This window comes from Ornithorhynchus anatinus, chromosome 5 (genome assembly GCF_004115215.2).
Source record: "Ornithorhynchus anatinus isolate Pmale09 chromosome 5, mOrnAna1.pri.v4, whole genome shotgun sequence".
Classification (NCBI taxonomy): domain Eukaryota; kingdom Metazoa; phylum Chordata; class Mammalia; order Monotremata; family Ornithorhynchidae; genus Ornithorhynchus; species Ornithorhynchus anatinus.
Genome location: NC_041732.1, coordinates 92,785,447 through 92,807,396, shown reverse-complemented (window position 1 = coordinate 92,807,396; position 21,950 = coordinate 92,785,447).

The window sequence follows — 21,950 nt, the reverse complement described above, 5'->3', positions numbered from 1 at the left end:
TTTAATATAAATTATGGATGTGAACAGAAGTGCTTTGGGACTGAGGGTAAGATGAATATTTAGTGCTTTAAAGGGTAAAGATCTGAGTGTGTAGGCCAGTCAATTGTTTTTATTGAATGCTTACTGCATGCACAGCACTGTACTAAGCACTTGGGAGAGTGTAATAAAACAATAAACAGACACATTCCCTGCACACAGTGAGATTACAGTCTAGAGTGGGAGGCAGATAATAAATAAATTACAGATATGTACATAAGTGCTGTGGGGTTGGAGGAGGATGAATAAAGGAAGCAAGTCAGGGTGATGTTGAAGGAAGAGGGGGTAGGGGAAATGAAGGATTAGTTGGGTAAGGCCTCTTGGAGGAGAGGTGATTTTAGTAGGGCTTTGCAGGTGGGGAAAGTAGCAAGGTGGTGGAGATACCTAGAATAGGTTGACATTAAAAGAGTGAAGTATGCCAGGTGGGTTGTATTAGGAAATCAGTGTGGTAAGGTAGGAAGGGCAGAGCTGATGGAGTATCTTAAAGCCAACAGGGAATAATAATGTTGGTATTTGTTAAGCACTTACTATGTGCAGAGCACTGTTCTAAGCGCTGGGGTAGATAGAGGGTAATCAGGTTGTCCCATGTGAGGCTCACAGTTAATCCCCATTTTACAGATGAGGCCACTGAGGCACAGAGAAGTGAAGTGACTTGCCCACAGTCACACAGCTGACAAGTGGCAGAGCTGGGATTCGAACCCATGACCTCTGACTCCCAAGCCTGGGCTCTTTCCACTGCGCCACACTGCTTCTCTGGAGGTGAATTGATAACTGTAGCTTTTTTTGAGGTATGGGGAAATATGGACTAAACCTTTTTGAAAATGATCAGGACAGCAGAGCGAAGTATGCTGGGTAAATCCGGGGTTAGTGATGAGTCTGTAATCAAGGTAGAATATGCTAAATGCTTGTACCAGTGTGGTAGCAGGTTAGAGAAGAAAAGACAGATTTTAGTGATGTTGTGAAAGTAGAATTGACAGGATTATGTGACAGATTGAGTATGTGGGTTGAATGAGAGATGAGTGGAGGATAACACCAAGATTATGGATTTGTGAGATTGGGGAGATTGGTGTTGTCCACAGTGATGGGTAATTCAACAGGGTTTGAATTGAAAGATGAGGAGTTGTTTTGGATATGACATGGTTGTTCTTTTTAGCTTCAGCTCTAATGGATAGTTGAGCATTAAATGGATGGAAAGTTATCGACCCATACTTGGACTTGTTAGATGAGTAAAAAAATTCACAAACTGAACCAGAGGAAAGTGTTTGAAAAAGGAGAGCTAGGAGCACTTTAAATGATAGTAGTAATTGTGTTATTTGTTAAGTGCTTACCATATGCCAGGCACTGTACTAAGTACTGGGGTAGATTGATTGTCATATTTATTGAGCACTTACTAAGTGCAGAGCACTGTACTAAGTGCTTGTGAGAGTATAATATAATGATGAACAGACACATTCCCTGTCCACAATGAGCTCACAGTCTAGAGGGCTAGATGCAAGCTAATCAGGTTGGATGCAGTTAATGTCCCACATGGGGCTCACAGTCTTTATCTGCATTCACAAATGAGGTAACTTTTGAACTCCTCTGACACTAAGAGAATGCCCCTTTTTCTCCTCTCAACCAACAATTAAAGCATATATAAACAAAAAAATTAAGGCCCATGTACCTAAGATACATAAATCCCCATTTGTAACTGAGTATTAGAACCAATTAAATGTCCTTCCCCAGTTTGGGTAGAATAAAGAGAGCCTATTTATCAAATATGGGACAGGGAATAAGCAAAAGAAGGAGGCAGGATGTGCTGTAACCAGGGCAATGGTTCCAGCAGGAAGAGGTAGAAGCCAGTTGGCAGACAGCTTTATTAATTGTCTCTGGGCTTTGACTGGATTCTAAAGTCATGTATCCTAGAGCATTTTGGGAGCGCTCTTAATAGACCTCCTAGAGTCAAAGCAGGGATAATAGTCAAGGAGATGACAAAACTCTCAAAAAGACACTAATATTCTATGTGAGGGTTACTAGATTGGGGGTTGGAGAAATTTCTGCTAACCTTTCCCAAGTTCAGACATAGGCCTTTCCTGAGTAAAATTCCTTTTTCAAATAATTAGGCAAGTCACACCCAGTACCTAAAGAAAGGTTGGTGGTGTTGGACAGAGTTCTTGGTTCAGAGGGTGACTGATAATCTGCTCTGAGATTCTTGGGGGAGCCCATCTGGAGGAAACAGCAGACCTAACAGGATGGAGAGGAAAAGGTTCCAAGCTATAACCATCTACCCACAGTGATAGATGTCTTCAGCATTAAAGAATTTGCTCCTTTGAAGAATCTTACAATTGTTTTCAATGAAGGCCCAGTCTCGGAATGAGTATTATGATAGTTCATATTGTTTCATGTAGTTATATCTTGAATTTTCTAAAGACCTCTTTTCATGGGATCTAAACAAGCTTCAGTCTGACTTTGCTGCAGCGCATTGTTTTTGCCAGGGTTCTCTGTTGGGCTGAAGAACTTACCTCTTGGCTTCTGTAAGTAGAAAGCAGACATTCTCTCACTGGGATGGGTGTGCAGGGAGAATATTTGAAAATAAATGACCAGCTTGAAAATATTCTGAGGATTGTGCTTCCATTGTAACTTTCAATAGGAGCTTTTGCTGGTAATTGCTCCCATTCTGACTCTTTCTCCATTTGATAAGTGGGCTAAGACTTTCCTAGTAGCAAGTTTGGCTCGAAACATATTGCTTTGGAAAAAAATCACACTCCAGAGAACTCCACCTTTAAAAAGCCACCCAGGGTTGCTTTCATTTGTAGTGTGTTTGAAAATGGATTATTTTTTTTATGTGTGTGTAGATTACAAAACAAAATGCCTGCAAATGATTCCCTTTTACATATTCAGGATTGATTTATATTTTGAAGGTTTGAGGTATTCACTAAGATTCTTCTTAGAATCTTAGTTTATAGTAAGACAGGGTGATCTGGTAATAATAATAGTAATAATTTTGGCATTTGTTAAGCACTTACTATGTGCCAAGCACTGTTCTAAGCACTGGGGAAGATACAAGGTCATCGGGTTGTCCCACGTGGGGCTCACAGTCTTAACCCCCATTTTACAGATGAGGTAAATGAGGCACAGAGAAGTTAAGTGACCTGCCCAAAGTCACACAGCTAAGTGGCAGAGCAGGGATTAGAACCTCTGACTCCCAAGTCCATACTTTTTCCACCGAGCCACGCTGCTTCTCTTGGTAGAAAGGCCCAAACCAAGAGGCTGGGTTTGGTTTTGTTACTGTCTCTCTGGCTAGATATAACACTCTCTCATTTTCTGGGTGAAACCAAAGTTGCATTATTTTTTTGTTAGAATATGCTTTTTAGGCAGGATAGTCTGCTAGTGCAGATTTGACCACTGCACTGTGATTGAGTTAATATAAGAGCAGCCACTTGGGCTTTCTGCAGGTCCTCTTTTTGTTAATTTTGTCCTACTGATCCAAGATGGGATGCCTCCAGCCCTAATTTATTGTTGCTGACTCTCAATGTTTGTAATCCTCTCCTTTCTTTTGAGGTTAACTTTGATGTAGATAGAATCTCACAGTCAGTAATATCTTCTAAAATTAAGTACGGCTGCTTTGCTTTCTTTTTTTCAGGTGTAAGTGGTATAGCTGTTAACAAACACCTATACACTAGTTCACTATCATACACATATTATAAGCATGTGTATGTATGTGTGTGTGTGATGATCACAATGTTTTAACATAAGCCATTGAAAGTGGTCAGTGCCATTGCAGAAATTAGATTTTGAAATTCTTTGCGCTTCAGTTAACCAGTTTCATGAACATATTAGCATTCACTACCTACTTGAATCAATTCATGGTTCTGTTCTAATTTTGTGCTGCCTGTTCATTTGTAGTAAAACTAAATCTTAGTGGTGTGATAGAATGTGCATAAATTCACCACTAAATCCAAATCAGAGAAAAACACCGTCTCCTTCAAACAGTGAGTTTAAAGTTCTCTCCTGGGTCATGTTTACTTGGGATTCCAGGAGTAGGCCTATCTTTGATATTGTTTAGGTAATTTTAATTCTGTTATGTATTGATTCAAGGGCAGAAGTTATAACTGTAATTTTCAGGCTGTTTTTTTTTCAGTGGAATGTGTTGGATGTTGGATGAGAAGCAGCTTGGCTTAGCAGAAAGAGCACGGGGCTGGGAATCAGGGATTCTAATCCCAGCTCTGCCATGTATCATGCTGTGTGATTTAGGCAAGTCATGTAACTTCTCAGTGCCAGTTACCTCACCTGTAAACTATGGATTAAATCCTACTCTCTCATACTTAGACTGTGAGCCCCAAGTGAGACAGAGACTCTGCCCAATCTGATTAATTTGTATCTTCCCCAGTGTTAAGAACAGTGTTAGTACAAGTAACAACAAGTAATAAGTGCTTAGTACCATCATTATTATTGTTGTTATTACGACTAGAAAATGACCAGAGGTCTGTAGGTGCCAAGGCAGATTCAAAGCAACTGTGCTTTCCCCTTTCTCCCACCTTTCACCCAGCATGGCCTAGAGGATAGAGCATGGGCCTAGAAGTCAGAAGGACCTAGGTTCTAATCCTGATTCTGTCACTTGTCTTGTTGTGTGACTGGAAAAGTCACTTCTCTGTGCCTCAGTTACCCCATCTATAAAATGGGATTAAGACTATGAACCTTGTATGGGACAAGGACTGTAGCCAACCGGATTTGCTTGTATCCACCCCAGTGCTTAGTTCAGTGCCTGACACATAGTAAGTGCTTAACAAATACTATAATATTACTGTTATTATTATTATTATTATTGAACTAAATGCACATTTCTGACACCCAAAGAATGGTGGGGAAAATGGAAGAAAATGGGAAATGTGTGGGTATTTAGTTTCAGCTATACAAATTACACCTGAGAAAGAACATGTAAAGGGGTTAAATCATGGTGAAAAAGCTATTCACCTGCTTCCTTTTTTCTCTATCAGAGAGCTTAGCTTCTGGACCATGTTGAAAAAGCGCCACAGCTTTCCCTAGGTCTTATATTAGGGCCAGACTTCCCACTTGTGTCACTTAAAATAAATCAAAACTGCTAGTGTCAGGGAGCAGGGACAAGTAAAGGGTGGGGCAGCATTGTACTCTAATGGAATGAGCAAAGGGAGCCTGTTCCTGCTAACTCTTCCTCTGACTGTTTGACCAGTTGCTTTACTCTCTCCATCATAGCTTTTCCAAGTATAAAACATTCATTCAGTTGTATTTATTGAGCACTTACTGAGTGCAGAGTACTGTACTAAGCACTCTGAATGTACAATTCAGCAAGAGACAATCCTTGCCCACCATGTGCTTACAGTCTAGAAGGGGAAAGACAGATATCAAAACAATAGACATCAATAGCATCATTATAAATAGAATTACAGAAATGTACACATCAAAACAAGTAAACAGACATTAATGTAAATAAATAGAATTACAGATATGTTTATATACAAGTGCTGTGGGCTGGGGAGGAGGAATAGAGGAAAGGGAGCGAGTTGAGGCGATGGGAAGGAGAGGATGAGCTGAGTAAAAGGGGTGCTTAGCCTGGGAAGGCATCATGGAGGAGATGAGCCTTCAGTAGGACTCTGAAGGGGGAAAGTGTGATTGGCAGATTTGAGGAGGGAGTGCATTCCAGGCCAGAGGTAGGACATGGGCCAGGGGTCGATGGAGGGACAGGCGAGAATGAAGCCCAGTGAGGAGGTTAGCACCAGAGGAGCAGAGTGTGTGGGCTGGGATGTAGAAGGAGAAAAGGGAGGTGAGGTAGGAGGAAGCTAGGTGATGGAGAGCTTTGAGGCCAATAGTGAGGAGTTTTTGCTAGATAATGGAGGTTGATAGGCAACCACTGGAGATGTTTGAGGAGGGGGAAGACATGCCCAGAACGTTTCTGTAGAAAAATAATCCAGGCAGCAGATTGAAGTATAGATTGAAGTGGGGAGAGACAGGAGGCTTGGAGGTCAGAAAGGATGCTGATCCAGTAATCCAGTCGGGATAGGATGTGTGTTTGTACTAACGTGGTACAGTTCCTTCCAATGCCAATGGATGTTTTGGGGCAAATGGTCTAGTGGAAAGAACGTGGGCCTGGGAGTCAGAGATTTGCGTTCTAATTCCAGTTCCATTTCTTGCCTGTTGGGTGTCCTTGGATAAGTCACTTAACTTATCAATGCCTGAGTTTCCTCATATTACGTGGCTCAGTGGAAAGAGCCCGGGTTTGGAAGTCAGAGTTCATGGGTTCAAATCCTGGCTCTGCCACTTGTCAGCTGTGTAACTGTGGGCAATTCACTTAACTTCTCTGTGCCTCAGTTACCTCATCTGTAAAATGGGGATTAACTGTGAACCTCACGTGGGACAACCTGATTACCCTGTATGTACCCCAGTGCTTAGAACAGTGCTGTGCACATTGTAAGTGCTTAACAAATACCAACGTTATTATTATTAAAATGGGGATTAAATACATGTTGTTCTTCCCTCTTGTGATGTGAATCCCATGTGCAACAGGAAATATGTCTGACTTGATTATCTTGTCTGCCCGAGCCCTTAACAAATATCACTGTCATTCTTATTTAATAAAGAAACACTAAGTGCAATGTGATCATCTTTGTGAAAGCACAGTGAGCTCCTTAGGGGAAAATGTTTAATATGCAGTGATTTTTATATCAAAAACATATACAGTGTATAAATTCAAAGCATTATTCTCTTCTTCCTCAAAGTGGCAGGAACTTTTCTCCTGATAGAATTGCCCCTGGATTTACACCATATGGATGCTATTTATATGCCGTGCTGATTTGTGGGCATTGGCCAACTGTGCTGATAGCAGCTCTAGTACCATCTCCCTTCTGTTCTGAGAGGATTAGACCTTGAAACAGTCACTTTAAGTAAAGGGATTTTACAAGCTCAGTGCATTATTTGGGTTGCTTTTCATTTCACTTCCATTGCCATCTTACGTGGACGATTCCCAAATTGATCTCTTCAGCCCCAACCTCTCTTTCTCTGTAGTCTTGGTTTTTCTCCTGCCTTCAAGACATCTCTACTTGAATGTCCTGCTGATACCACATACTTAAAATGTCAAAATCAGAACTCCTTTCTTCCCACTTAAATCCTGTCCTTCCTGTCTTTCCCATCACTTTAAGCAGCACCACTTTCCCCCCGTCTCTACAGCCCAAACCCTGGGCATTTTCCTCAACTCATCCATTTCAACCCACATATTCAATCTGTCACCAAATCTAGTCAGCTCTGTCTTTACAACACTGCTAAAATCTGCCATTTCCTCTCCATCCAAACTGCTACTGTGCCAACTGGAGCACTTGTCATATCCAACCTCGACTACTGCATCAGCCTTCTCCCTGATTTCCCTGCCCCCTGTCTCTCCCCACTACAGTCCATGCTTTACTCTGCCGAACAGATCATTTTTCTACCCAGCTGTTCAGTCCACTTTTCTCCACTCTTCAAGAACCCCCAGTGGTTGCCCTTCCACCTCCACATCAAACAGAAATTCCTTCCCATCGGTATTAGAGCAGTCAGTCAGCTCTCTCCCTCCTACCTGTACTCCCATTTCCTGTTACAACCCAGCCCATACACTTTGCCCTAATGCCAACCTACTCACTGTCCCTCGATCTTGTCTGCATTGCCACTAACCCCTTGCCCATGTCCTCCCTCTTGCCTGGAACTCCCTTCCATGAAATACCAACACTCTCCCCAGGTTCAAAGCCTGCCGGGTGACCTTGGATAAGTTACTTAACTTCTCTGTGCCTTGGTTTCCTCATTGTAAACTCCTTGTGGATAGGGAACATATCTACCACCACTCCCAAACATTTAGTACAGTACTCTGCACACAGGAAGTGCCCAGTAAATACCATTAATTGAGGGTTTCCCCGATTAAGCCATCTTCTCCCCTCTTCCTCTCCCTTCTGCTACACCTATACATTTGGAGCTGTTCCCTTCAAGCTTTTGATATTCACCCCACTCCCAAAACACATATGTACATATCCATAATTTATTTTATCTGTCTCTTCCCTTGACTGTAAGTTCCTTGTGGCAAGGGATTTCCAACTCTTATGTACATTACTCTCTTAAAAGCTTAGTGTAGTGTTCTGTACACAGAACTCTTAGTAAATAGGTGATTGATTTTAGTGTTTAAAAAAAAAACAAGATGACAGAACAGGAAAATTAGTACTTTGAGAGAATTTCTGGTCAGAGAAGCCAAATGATGAGGAATTATAATTGTAAACGGAAACTCATTAAGCTGGAGGAGAGGCCAGTCTCAAAAAATGCATTTATGCTGGCTTTTCTTTGAAATACTTTGACTAAGGGATTTTTAGAAAACCTATCCAAATACTTCTTCATGTTGTCATGGAGTTTGAGCCTTTCCTGCTATTTTTTTTGAACTGCTTAATTTGCTTGATTTGGGATTTAGAATTATTAAACACATTATTTTCCTTAAGCATTTTTAACAGAGGATTGTGATAAATTTGGTTGGTTAGGGATCTTTTTTTCTTTTTTGGTTTGTCTCAGATTTGCGTCTGGCATGGGAATGTTTGTTCACATTGTCTCCTTATAAGATTAAAAGCTCCTTGTTCACTTTATGTCTTTACTAAATTAAAAGCTTCTTGTCAGAAGGAATCATATGTCTTGTGGAAAATTTTCGTTGCCAGTTCCTATTGACCTCTTAAGTTCCTCACTGTCCTTCACCTTACAACACATCAAATCACTTGCCAACATCTGCTGCTTTTTATCCAACATACTTTGAATCCGCCACTTGCTTTTTCATTACAGCTAAATCCTCCTGTTGAGTCCCCATCATTTTTCCCCTGTGTTACTGCTGTGACCATGTGTCCTCCAGTTTCTTTCCCTTTCAATCAGTTTTGAATGTTGCTACTATTTAGCCTTCTCCCACTCCTTTTCAATCACTTTTCAACCCCTCTGTAGCACTAACGTGCCTATCTAGACTGTAATCCTGCTCGTGTCTGTTCATTCTTCTATTGTACTCTCTCAAGCGCTTAGTACAGTGCTTTGCACACAGTAAGTGCTCAGTAAATACAATTGAATGAACGAACAAATCTTATGCTCTCTTCCTCCTGTCTGTAATATTCACTGTTAAACTGTAAATTTCTTGAAGTCAGGGGCTCTATCTACTGATTCTTTATAAGCCCAAACCATACGGTCTCATTCAACTTCCTTCACCTCCACCCCTTCTATGCCCCCCTGAACATACCTCTTGGCCTTCTTCCATTCCCTCATCTGTATATCTCCCCTTTATCTTTGTCTGTTCTGCCTATTCACTTATCTGTCAAGACCTAGCATAAAGCCCACCTTGGTTGTAAAGTCTTTCCCATCTACTTGGGTGAGCTAGCTACCGACCGGCTCAACAGAAGGGTCTGCTGGCTCAGGTCAGTGTGTCACTTCCAGTCCTTGCAAGAACTCATCACTCCCAGTTGTGTAGGTCACAGGAAGTCAATCCATTTGTAGTCTTTATTGAGCACCTACTATGTGCATTATTAAGTGCTTTGGAGAGGTCAGTAGAATTAGAAAATGTGATCCTTGCCCTTAAGGAGTTTACAAGTAAACAATCTTCTGTGAACCCTTCCCTTTCCTTGTTTCAACCTTCCTTCTATGCCCTCTCCAACATTTCTTTTTGCAATTTGAAAACAGTCAGAAAGACTCTCGGTGGAGCTACTTGGAAAGAGGAGAGAAATCAGGGCAGCCCCGATACCAGGACTTAGCCTCCTGGTACCATCCACCATCATTCTTCAGACTCCCTGATGCCTCCCTGCGTTTTAAGCATTGAGAGTGGGGACTAATGGGGCTTGGCTCTTGGGGAATGGAAGAAGGAGAATCCAGGAATTCCACTCTAGGAGTGGCTCTTTTCCCCTATGGAGCCTGGACTCCTGGGTCCATCCGTTCTCTTTTAAGGATCCTAAACTTGGTCCACCTGTTTTCTTTTATAGAGCCGAAACTTCCAGCAGCGGTTTGTTCACTCTTAAGGAACCCTAAATTTCATATCGACTTGGACCACCCTGCAACCGCTAGGGGTTGGACTGGGCTATCTGAACATTTTACAGAACTGGTGATTCTGCATACTGTTGAGTTTTGATATTGTCTTGAATTCCTCAATCATTGGTATTGTTTGAGAGCTTACAGTGTACAGAACACTGGACTAAACTCCTGGGACACCATCACTGCCAACAAAGAAGCCTACAGTCTAAAGGGGATATTAGAGTACACATAGGGGAAATAGAATATATTCTTATAAATACTGTGGGATTGGGGTGAGTATTACAGTTCTTAAGGGGTATACAGCCAACTGTATAGTCCATGTAGAGGGGGTCAATGGTATATAATGAGCTCTTACTGTGTGCTGCATACTGAACTAAGCACCTGGGAAAGAACAATAAATTAGAGTTGTTTAAACATGCTCTCTGCCCACAAGAAGTTTGCAATCTAGAATTGGAGACAGACATTAAAGTAAATTATGGCTGTGTAAATAAGTGCTTAGTACAGTGCTCAGCAAACTGTAGGTGCTCAATTACACTGGGGCTGAGGGTGGGGGGAGTGACTATTAAGTGCTTAAAGATCAAAGTGCAAAGGGGAGGTTGGAGAGGGGGAAGAGGTCTTAACTAGGGAAGGTCTCTAGAGGAAATGTGATTTTAGGAAGGCCTTGAAGAAGGGGGAAAGTGGTGATCTTTCTGATATGGAGAGAAAGTTTCAGGCCAGAGGGAGGATGTGGGGAAAGTGGTTGACAGTGTGATAGATGAGATTGAAGTGCAGAGAGTAGGTTGGTGGCAGAGGAGCAGAGTGTTTGTAGTAAATCAGTGAGAAGCTTGTGCGAGTACTATAAGTGTTGGTATATACGTTCCCTGCCCACAAGAAGCTTACAGACTAGAGGGGGAAAAGGACATTACTATAAATAAATGAGGCCTGGTAAGTATTGTGGGGCTCATAAATGTTGCGGGGTGAATAAAGGGAGCAAATCCAAGGACAAGGGCTATGCAGAAGGGAGTGGGAGAAGAAATGAGCTTAGTCAGTAAAGGCCTCTTGAAGGAGGCCAATTCCATTAGTTGCCCATCCACTTCGAAATCAAACAAAAACTCCTCACCATTGGCTTCAAAGCACTCAATCACCTTGCCCCATCCTACCTCACCTCGCTACTCTCCTACTACAACCCACCCTGCATACTTTGCTCCTCTAATGCTAACCTCACTGTTCCTCGATTTGGACTATCACACCACTGACTCTTCATTCACGTCCTGCACTGTCCTGGACCACCCTCCCTCCTTAAATCTGACAGTTCTCCCCCTACTTCAGAGCCTTATTGAAGAGGCCTTCCCTGACTAAGCCCTCCTGTCCTCTTTTCCCACTCCCCTCTGCATCGCCCTGACTTGCTGCCTTTGTTCATCCCCCCTCCCAGCCCCACAGCCCTTATGTACATTTCTGTAGTTTATTTGTATATTTATATTAATCTCTCTCTCCCCCTCTAGATTGTTAGCTCGTTGGGGGCAGGAATGTGTCTGCTTATTGTTGTACTGAACTCTCCCAAGTGCTTAGTACAGTCCTCTGCACACAGTAAGTGCTCAATAAATATTGAATGATTGAATGAATGAAAGGAGATGTGCCTTCAATAAGGCTTTGAAGGTGGGGAGAGTAATTGTCTGTCAGATATGAAGAGGGTGGGCATTCCAGGCCAGAGGCAGGATGTGGGTAAGAGGTTGGTGGCGAGACAAACGAGGTGAGAAGGCTGGTCTTGGAGGAGCAAAGTCTGTGGCTTGGGTTGTAGGAGAGTAGCTAGGTAAGGTAGGAGGAGGGGGCAAGGTGAGCTGAGTTTAGGGAGTCATTAAAGTGTCCAGAATGAATTGGTGAGCCCTATCAAATCCTTAGTTGTTGAGAGGTGACAGATGATATGTTTTTCGTCCTCTTGGTGAGTCACTGTCCTGCTTCTTTGGCTGGGGTCTCGGTCCTGCTCTGTGGAAGGCTGGGGGTGGTGGGTTGGCAAATCCTTCCTGATGCAGACCCAAGTCCTCGGTGCACAGATAGAGGGCATGGGGGAAATGAACGTGCCAGTGTCCCTCCCTCGGTACAGTTCTAGGCCCCTGGTGTGCAGCGATTAGGAGGGGCCCAAGGGGGCTGGGGTCTCTTCCCTCTGGACAGTCCCTGGCCTCCAATGGGTAGGGCCGGGGCGGTGAGGCTGGGGCGGTGACGACTCTCCCCTTTGCTCCATCCTCAGGCACCCACATGCAGAAGGTGACCCTTCACCAGTGTGATCTTAGGCTTCTGGCGTGAAGAGAGGGGCTGGGGAACCCAGCGTCTCTTCCCTCCTCAGCATTCCCAGCTCACCTGCAGTGGAGTGGAGGGGTGGGAGTGGCGGAGACCCTCCCCTTGCCTCAGTTTTGTTTTGGTTTTTTTTAGCCTATGCTTTGCCGAGTAGGCGCTGATGTGATCGACAGCCCTTCACTCTAGTGCAATCTTTGGCCTCTGGTGTGAGAGGAGGGGCCGGAAGGCTCAGCATCCCTTCTTCTCTCTGGGGTGATCCCAGGTCCTCTACTGTGGTGGGGACAGGTGGGGAGGTTGGCAGAGACCCTCCCCAAGTATCAGTTTTTGCCTCCTGTCTTGCCCAGTGGGTGCTGGGTTGGTCAGTGGCCCTTCTCTCTGGTGCAATTTTAGACCTCCAGGGAGAGGGGAGGGGCATGAAGGTTTGGCGGTGTTTCCTCCGGATAGATCCTAAGTCATTGGTGGAGGTGGTGGGTGTGGCAGAGACCCTCACCTTGATTCAATTTTTGGCCCCTGGTTTGCTGAGTGAGCACTTAGATCTTAGATCTCCAGGGTGATGGGAAGGGGCTGGAGAGTTCAGAGAACTTCCTTCTGGCACGGTCCTAGACCCCTTCCCCTGCCCTGCAGGAGGGGGAGGGCACAGATTTGAACACAGTCCCCTTTGAGTGTGGCTCTGGAAGGGTCGCCCTACCTTGGACCTCTGGCACCGTCACTGCTGTCTTTCATAGGCCACTCACAAGCCTGCTGCCATCTTGTGCCACATATCCTGGCTTGACTGCTGCATCAGCCTTCTTGCTCACCTCCCTAACTCCACTATCTACCCTCTCCTGACCACACTTTCACAATTTGTTTTCTGTAAATGCAGTGTGTGCCATCCCTCCATTCCTCAGAAACCTCCAGTGGCTCATTCTTCTCCTTATCAATAGGTAACTCCTGACCATTGGCTTGAAATTACTTCATCAACTCTCTCCCTCTCACGCATCCACAGTTTTCTGCCAGTAGACCCCAGCTCACACTCTTTGTTCTTCAGTCAACCTACTCACTGTGCCTTGTTCTCCTCTTGTTCTCATTTCTCCTTCTGGCTGACTGCCTGCTCAAACCTTCCCCCCTGCCTGGAACTCCCATTTCAAATCTGCATTTCTGAAATCACATCTCTCCCAAGAAGCTTTCACCAATTAACTTCTAATCTCCCCAATTTATAGCCCCACAGCTTCCACTGCAGCACTTACCCACTTTTCTTTCTTTCTACCCATGAATTGTTTTAGTATCTCTTCTTCCCCTACTAGATTCCAGAATTCTTGAGAGTAGGGATTATGTCTATTTACTCTCAAACATTTAGTACAATGCTCTGCACCTGGTAAGTGCTCAATAAATACTATTGAACAATTGAATGTACTAATTCCTTCAGCAGGTAGGAAAGGAGAATCTACAGAGGAATGAAATTCACAGACTGCTCAGAGAGTTGAAGGTGGGATGTGTTTGATGTGCTCTGATTAGGTCAGAGCTGGGTCGGGCAGGAAATGCACTGTCATGAGAAGCAGCGTGACTTAGTGGGAAGAGCACGGGTTTGGAAGTCAGAGGTTGTGGGTTCTAATCCTGATTCTGCCACTTGTCTGCTGTGTGACCTTGGGTCAGTTCATTATTAGTATGGCATTTGTTGTTATTATTATGGTATTAAGTGCTTACCACATGCCCCGGTGCGCAGGGGCACCAGGATATAAGATACAGGAGAAGCAGAATGTTATAGTTGATAGAGCATGGGCTTGGGAGTCAGAAGGTCATGGGCTCTAATTGCAGCTCCGCCACTTGTCTTCTATGACCCCTTGGACAAGTCACTTCACTTCTCTGTACCTCAGTTACTTCATCTGTGAAGATGGGGATTTAAAAAAAAAAAGAGCCCCACGTGGGACAATCTGATTACCCTGTATGTACCCCAGCGCTTAGAACAGTGCTCAGCACATAGAAAGTGCTTAACAAATACCATAATTATTATTATTATGACAGAGGGAAGTGGTTTCAGCAGGAGAAGATGAGTAGATGGTCAGTGATTCTTGGAGCTTTACCTTTCTTCATTCTGGGTGAGGAAATGTAGAGGAACAATTCTGAGAGTCGAGAGTGGAATGCAAAAAGCTGAATTGTTTGCCAAGAGTTGGGATGTGTCCTACTGAATAATTCAGACTCTGTTGGAAATTTAACTCAAATAGGCTATATCCCAAGTGACATACTCTGGGCACTTCATGAACTGTTATACTTTAGAAAGCTCCAGGGTTTTATTTCTGGGTTAAATGTAAGGAGACCATTTAGCCAGTCCAGTAATATGGATAATAAGGTTATATCATTGGAAAGAAAAATTCCTCTCTGATTTAGTTTTAAGACTTAATGGACACATTCAAATGTGCCTATGTCTGTGATGGAATCAGCTGGACCCATAAAAATTGAATTTTCAGGACAAAAGTGTCATCCTGTTGCATCATTTTCCCTCGGCCTTTGGACTCCATTCTGAGGAGACCAACTCAGGTTATAGTCCCTTCCGGAAGTTCAGAGGGCTTCAACTTCTAAGACCCCTAGCCCAAGTCCCTTTAACAGCAGGTATAAACACTGCTCAATTACCTAAGTATCAGTCCCTGATGATCCACCTGAAGGTTGTCTCATTGGCTGCTGATCACCTTTTACTATTCAGTAAACATAGTAACTTGTAAAATGCCTGCTTTCCCAATAAATCTGTTTACCCAGTTCAAGATCATCTCCATTGCCACATGGATAAGCTTATAAAATGGATCTGCATTATGGAAACAAAGCTCGAGTATATTAAATTAGAATTCATGAACCACCTACTAATAAAATTTATGGATTTCCCTTTGGTGGTAATAGACCATGAATACCTTTATTTCAAAACCAAGCTAGTAAATTTGCACTTACATTTCAGGTTTTATTACCCCTCACTCTTAGAGTTCAGATAGGTTCCTCCCCGTATCACTCCTTCAACAAAAGCATGTACATCAGAGAGAAGTCCCAGAGTGGTCTGGAGGTCAGATTATGTCTCTGACAGAGAGGGAGGCAGAGAGAGGTGCTGTAAAGAAGCTCAAAGGTGGACTGACTAATCAGTTGTATCGAGTGCTTATGGGGTGCAGAACACTGTACTAAGTGCTTGGGAGAGTACAGTGTAACAGACACATTCCCTGCCCACAATGAGCTTACAGTCTAGAGAGCGAGACAGAATTAATATAAGTAAATTACGGATATGGACATGAGTGTTGTGGGGCTGAAGAGTTGGGAGGTGAATAAAGGGAGCAAATCAGGGTAACACAGAAGGAAGTGGGAGGAAAAAAATGAGGGCTTCGTCAGGGAAGGCCTCTTGGAGATGTGCCTTCTCATAATGCTTCGAAGGTGAGAAGTGTAATTGTCTGATATGAAGAAGGTGGTTGTTCCAGGCCAGAGGCAGGACTTCGGGCAAGAGATTGGCAGCAAGGTAGACGAGATCCAGGTACAGTGAGTAGGTTGGCGTTAGAGGAGTGAAGTGGGTGGGCTGGGTTGTAATAGGAGACTAGCAAGGTGAGGTAGGAGGGGCAAGGTGATCATAATCATGTTATTTGAGCATATATGGTGTGCAGAGCACTGTACTAAGCACTAGAGAGAGTACAATATAACAGAGTTGGGAGATGTTCCCTCCCCAGGAGGAGTTACTGTCTAGATGGGGAAGACTAGAAGCTCTTTGCTAATGAGATTAGCAAAGATTTTATACAAACACCCTAAAGGAACCACCAACCTTCCTGTAGGGGACCCAGATGTTGTATCACTTTCTCCATGAGGTGTGAGTGACCAGGTTGTGCAGGGGGCCCTCAGTTTCTAGACTAACAAAGCCTTTACTGTACACACATGGTCCAAAGTACAACCATTTCAGGACTCCAATTTGGTTGCACCTTAGAGTATGTCTTCCTTCAAGTTTACATTGCATAAATTTGGAATATGATTTACTGTGAAGTATTCCAAAGCACAATATCACAATTTTTACAACAACAATAATAATGGTGTTTGTTAAATGCTTATTGTGTACCAGGCACTGTCCCAAGTGCTGGAATGGATACAAGGAAATTAGGTTGGACATAGTCCCTGTCCCACATGGGGCTCACAGTCTTAATCCCCATTTTACAGAAGAGGTAACTGAGGCAGAAAGAAGTGATTTGCCCAAGGCCACACAGCAGATAGGTGGTGGAACTGAGATTAGAACCCATGACCTTATGACTCCCAGGCCTGGGCTCTAGCCACTGTGCCATGCTGCTTCCCAATTTTAAATAAATGAGGTACTGTAGTATGGTCCTTCTGACTTCCAGGACCGTGCTTTATCCACTGGGCACACTACCTTTCCTGAAAACAGGAGGAGCAGTAAGAGAGGATCTGTCAGCTCCTCAGTAGCAAACAGCCCTTCTCTCCCTTCCTCTTTTCCTCCATCCGTCCAAAGTGGAGCCACTGGACTCTGGGAACAGGGCTCTACCCTACAGGAGCCCTCTGTATTGTACTCTCCCAAGCACTTAGAACAGTGCTTTGCACATAGTAAGGGCTCAATAAATATGATTGATTGAGTCTTTGCAGGAAGATGCAGAAGTAGGTGTTTGCAAAACAGTGTGCTGTACTAGGTGCCTCAGAAGTATGAAATGGAGAGGTGGCATGCTCTCTGTCCACACTTTATTGTGGTAATGAATTTTCTACTTCAATAAAGAATTTGTCCAATTTACCCTACACAACAACCTGTTTTTTCCTTAAAGCAGAACCTTATAGCAGGTGAACTTCTGATTCATTCATTCATTAATTGTCATATTAATTGAACATTTACTGTGTGCAGATCACTGTACGAAGGGCTTGAAAGAGTACAATATAACAGTAAGCAGACTCATTCCCAGCCCACATCATCTTTGTGCAGAAATCGTCTTTGTGCATCTCTGAAGTCTTGTTTCCACCAGGGTCATCTTCATTCATAGACAGACTTCTGTTTTCCTGCATGCTGTTGCAAGACTGTATAATGCGAATATTCTAGCTCATGTGGGGAGAACCATAAGCATTATTTCATCTGTTAATGCATATCCATTCAGTTGTATTTATTGAGCATTTACTGTGTGCAGAGCACTATACTAAGTGCTTGGAAAGTACAATTCAGCAACCAGGACAATCCCTACCCAACAAGGGGCTCACAGTCTAGATGGGAGGAGACAGACAAAACAAATCAAGAAGACAGGCATCAGTAGAATAGATATATGCACCTCATTAATAAAATAAATAGAATAATATGTACATATATACACAAGTGCTGTGGAGTGGGGAGGGGGGTGGAGCAGAGGGAGGGAATAGGGGTGATGGAGAGGGGAGGAGGAGCAGAGGAAAGGGGCAGCTCAGTCTGGGAAGGCCTCCTGGAGGAAGTGAGCTTTCAGTAGGGCTTTGAAGGAGGGAAGAGAGCTAGTTTGGCAGATGTAAGGAGAGAGGGCATTCCAGGCCAGAGGTAGGACAGGCGAGAACGAGGCCCAGTGAGAAGGTTAGCGGCAGTGGAGTGGTGTGGGTTGTGCTGAAGACGGAGAGAAGATAGGTGAGGTAGGAGGGGGCCAGATGATAAAGAGCTTTGAAGCCAATAGTGAGTTTTTGTTACATGCAAAGGTTGATAGGCAAACACCGGAGACTTTTGAGGAGGGGGGTGATATGTCTGGAGCATTTCTGTAGAAAGGTAATCTGGGCAGCAGAGTGAAGTATAGACTGAAGTGGGAGAGACAGTAGGTTGGGTGGTAAGAAAAGATGCTGATGCAGTAATCCAGTTGGGATATGATGAGAGATAGTTCTAGCAAGGTAGCTATTTGGGTGGAGAAGGAAGGGTGGATCTTGGCTGCCAGTTTTGCTGATGGATTGGATGTGTGGGGTGAATGAGAGCAGTGTCAAGGATGACACCGAGGTTACTGGCTTGTAATAATAATAATGTTGGTATTTGTTAAGAGCTTACTATGTGCAGAGCACTGTTCTAAGCACTGGGGTAGAAACAGGGTAATCAGGTTGTCCCACGCGAGGCTCACAGTTAATCCCCATTTGACAGATGAGGTAACTGAGGCACATCTGACAAGTGGCAGAGTCTGAATTCGAACCCATGACCTCTGACTCCCAAGCCCGGGCTCTTTCCACTGAGCCACGCTGCTTCTGAGATGGGAAGGATGATAGTGCCGTCCACAGTGATGGGAAAGTCAGGGGGAGGACAGGGTTTGGGAGGGAAGATAAGGAGCTCAGTTTTAGACATGTTGAGTTTTAGGTGGTGGGAGGACATCCAGGTGGCGATGCCCTGAAGACAGGAGGAGATATGAGCCTGGAGGGAGGGAGAGAGAACAGGAGAGAAGATGTAGATTTGGGTGTCATCTGCGTAGAGATGATAGTTGAAGCTGTGGGAGCGAATGAGTTCACCAAAGGAGTGAGTATAGATGGAGAACAGAAGGGGACCAAGAACTGACCCTTGAGGAACCCCTAAAGTTAGGGAGTGGGAGGGGGAGGAGGAGCCTGCGAAGACCGAGAATGAACGGCCAGAGAGATGAGGAGAACCAGGGTAGGACAGAGTCTGTGAAGCCAAGGTTGGATAACGTGTTGAGGAGAAGGGGGTGGTCAACTGTAAAAGGCAGCTGAGAGGTCGAGGAGAATGAGGATGGAGTAGGAGCCATTGGATTTGGCAAGAAGGAGGTCATTGCTGACGTTTGAGATGGCAGTTTCGATGTCGTGGAGGGAATGGAAGGTAGATTGGACCAGTGGGTGGGGCCGAGGATAATGAGGGAGAGGGGTTACACCTTGGCACTAGTGAAGGGCCGATGATATCTAGGGAGAGAGGTTACAGTTTAGTACCAGTGGGTGGGGCCTAAAATAATGAAAGGATTACACCTGGGGACTTGTGGGTGGGGCCTAGGATAATGTGGGAGAAGTTGTACAGTTGGGGACCAGTAGTCAAGAACCTAAAATAAACTTGCAGATAAGAAAGGGGAAAAGGAGATTGTGTTTAAGTTAGTTTTCAAATAATAGAGTATGGAAGAGATATACATGAGTTCTACCAGAGGTTGTATGTACTTAAGGGTTTAGTACTGATGTGCTCAACAGGTGATAATGTTGGTATTTGTTAAGCACTTACTATGTGCAGGGCACTGTTCTAAGCGCTGGGGTAGATACAGGGTAATCAGGTTGTCCCACGTGAGGCTCACAGTTAATCCCCATTTTACAGATGAGGTAACTGAGGCACAGAGAAGTGAAGTGACTTGCCCACAGTCACACAGCTGACAAGTGGCAGAGCTGGGAGTCGAACCCATGACCTCTGACTCCAAAGCCCAGGCTCTTTTCACTGAGCCACGCTGTGATAGTAGTGGGTACTCTAACCAGGGGAGAACAGAAGTTAATCAGGGACGTTCTCATTTCAGAAGAGTTTTGAATGGGGAAAGCTAGTGTCCTTTGAATTTAAAAGGGAAGGGAGAGTGTGAATTAGGAGTCAGGGGTGGGAAAGATGAGGATGTGGTATTGCTTTGTCCCATTCACTTGCTGGTTTGATAAAGTTCCTATTGGGCAACAATTCTCCTGAGATTAATTTATTTCATCAACTCTTGTAGCATTTTTAAATTAAGTTGGCTTTCCTCCTCATCCAACAATTTCTTTGCATTTCTGCTCAAATGGGTCAGTTCAACACCTTGAAATCCTGTGGTAAGAGCTTCCTCCAAGAGAGCTTCCCCCAAGATGCCTTCATTGTTGAAGGATTAATCTTGAAATCTCTTGGCTAGTCAGGTATCTGGGTTAAAGCATCAAAAATACAAGTGGTAATCCCAGGGGGGTTGTATCTAGAGGTGTTGGAACCAGGGGAATTCATGTATTAAATGTTAGTTTTCCACAGCTGAAAAGCTGACCATAACTTCTGACCATAGACCAACCATTATATTCTGTCTAGGTAAAGAGCAGCAAGGCCTCCATCTCTGGAGGGCATTGAACCAATTTGAAGGATAGGGGGTATTGAACCAATTTGAAGGATAGGGTCAGGGCCAGGAGGTTGCCAGAGGATCTGCTACAGACAAGTTCTTCAGTCCAGAGAATTCCTAGGGACATTAATCAATTAATCAGTAGTATATTTTGAGCACTTGTAGAGCGCATTGTATTAAGCACTTGGGAGAGTACAGAACAATAGTGTTGGTAGACCTGATCCCTGCCCTCAAGGAGCTTATAATTGAATAGTTCTGAAGACCTCCCTAAAGGTTCCAAGCAATTTCAGAGACATCTTAAAAGTCTTGTTGGAACCTTTTCCACCAGAACCTCCAAAGAGTAACAACTTTGAGCCCCAGCTCCCAGGGACACATTCGCTAGGGTTCTAAAACTGCTACTAGTATCTCACTGAATTACAGCAGCAAACAAAATGCCCTATTGCAATGAATTGTGCTATTGGTGCTGTTAAAATGGCTACAGGTACATTCCAAAGACTCCAGCATTGAGAATACACAGCCCTTCTTTATAGTCTCTTCCAATGCAGGGGCATATTGAGGCCTCCACAGTTGAATACAAATCACACCAAACTTTTCATAGAAACACTGAAGCAAAATAACATAGTTCTGGTTCATTTATAAATGGTAGAAATAGCCAAATTACTACACATTATTTAAATCCAATGTAATATCTCGGTTTGGGAAAAGGTATCAGATATGTTGGCAATGAGGTGGTTGTGGAAATGTGCCAAGCACTCACTATGCCATCCCAGCAGCAGTAAAAAAAAAAATGCCAAACTAAAGATCAAATATCCAGATAATACCAATTGGAGGTAATTTGTCATATACTATTTTCTTTTTTTTTCAGACACACCCACACACCCACACACACAATATTAAAAAAAAAATGCCAAACTAAAGATCAAATATCCAGATAATACCAATTGGAGGTAATTTGTCATATACTATTTTCTTTTTTTTTCAGACACACCCACACACCCACACACACAATATTACAATATTTTCCAGTAAGGAGGCCTGAATATTGTAGTTGCTAAGGTGTTGTCATCTGCTAATAGCATCTTTTGAGCAAACACGATACATAGAATATTGAAATGACCTTTAAACTCTAAATTGTCCTTTTTAAATTACATGTGTGCAATAAAACCTTATTAATCCAGACTCCACAAGTCCAGAATTTTACAATTGGACACCATTTTACCCTCTGTTTCCTCCTTTTCCCTTTCTAGTACTTCTAAAGGAAGGCAGGTGACTGATTAACAAGTCTTCTTCATCCACTGAAGGAGAAAATACAGTTGCTCTACAAATAAATGTGACCAACAGTCACAACTTTCCTAGTGTTTTAGTAGCAATGGGATTGGAGGTGGAATCACGGGCTATGTATTTGACTCTCCAACTTTCTCCTAACTATGGCTGACAGAGGAAGGCAGTGTTGCTCATTGGATCCCGGAGACCTGATTCATTCATTCAATAGTATTTATTGAGTGCTTGCTATGTGCAGAGCACTGTACTAAGCGCTTGGAATGTACAAATCAGTAACAGAGACAGTCCCTGCCCTTTGATGGGCTTACAGTCTAATTAGGGGAGACAGACAAGAACAATGGCAATAAATAGAATGGAATCCATGTTTGGAGAGCTTTTTTGGAA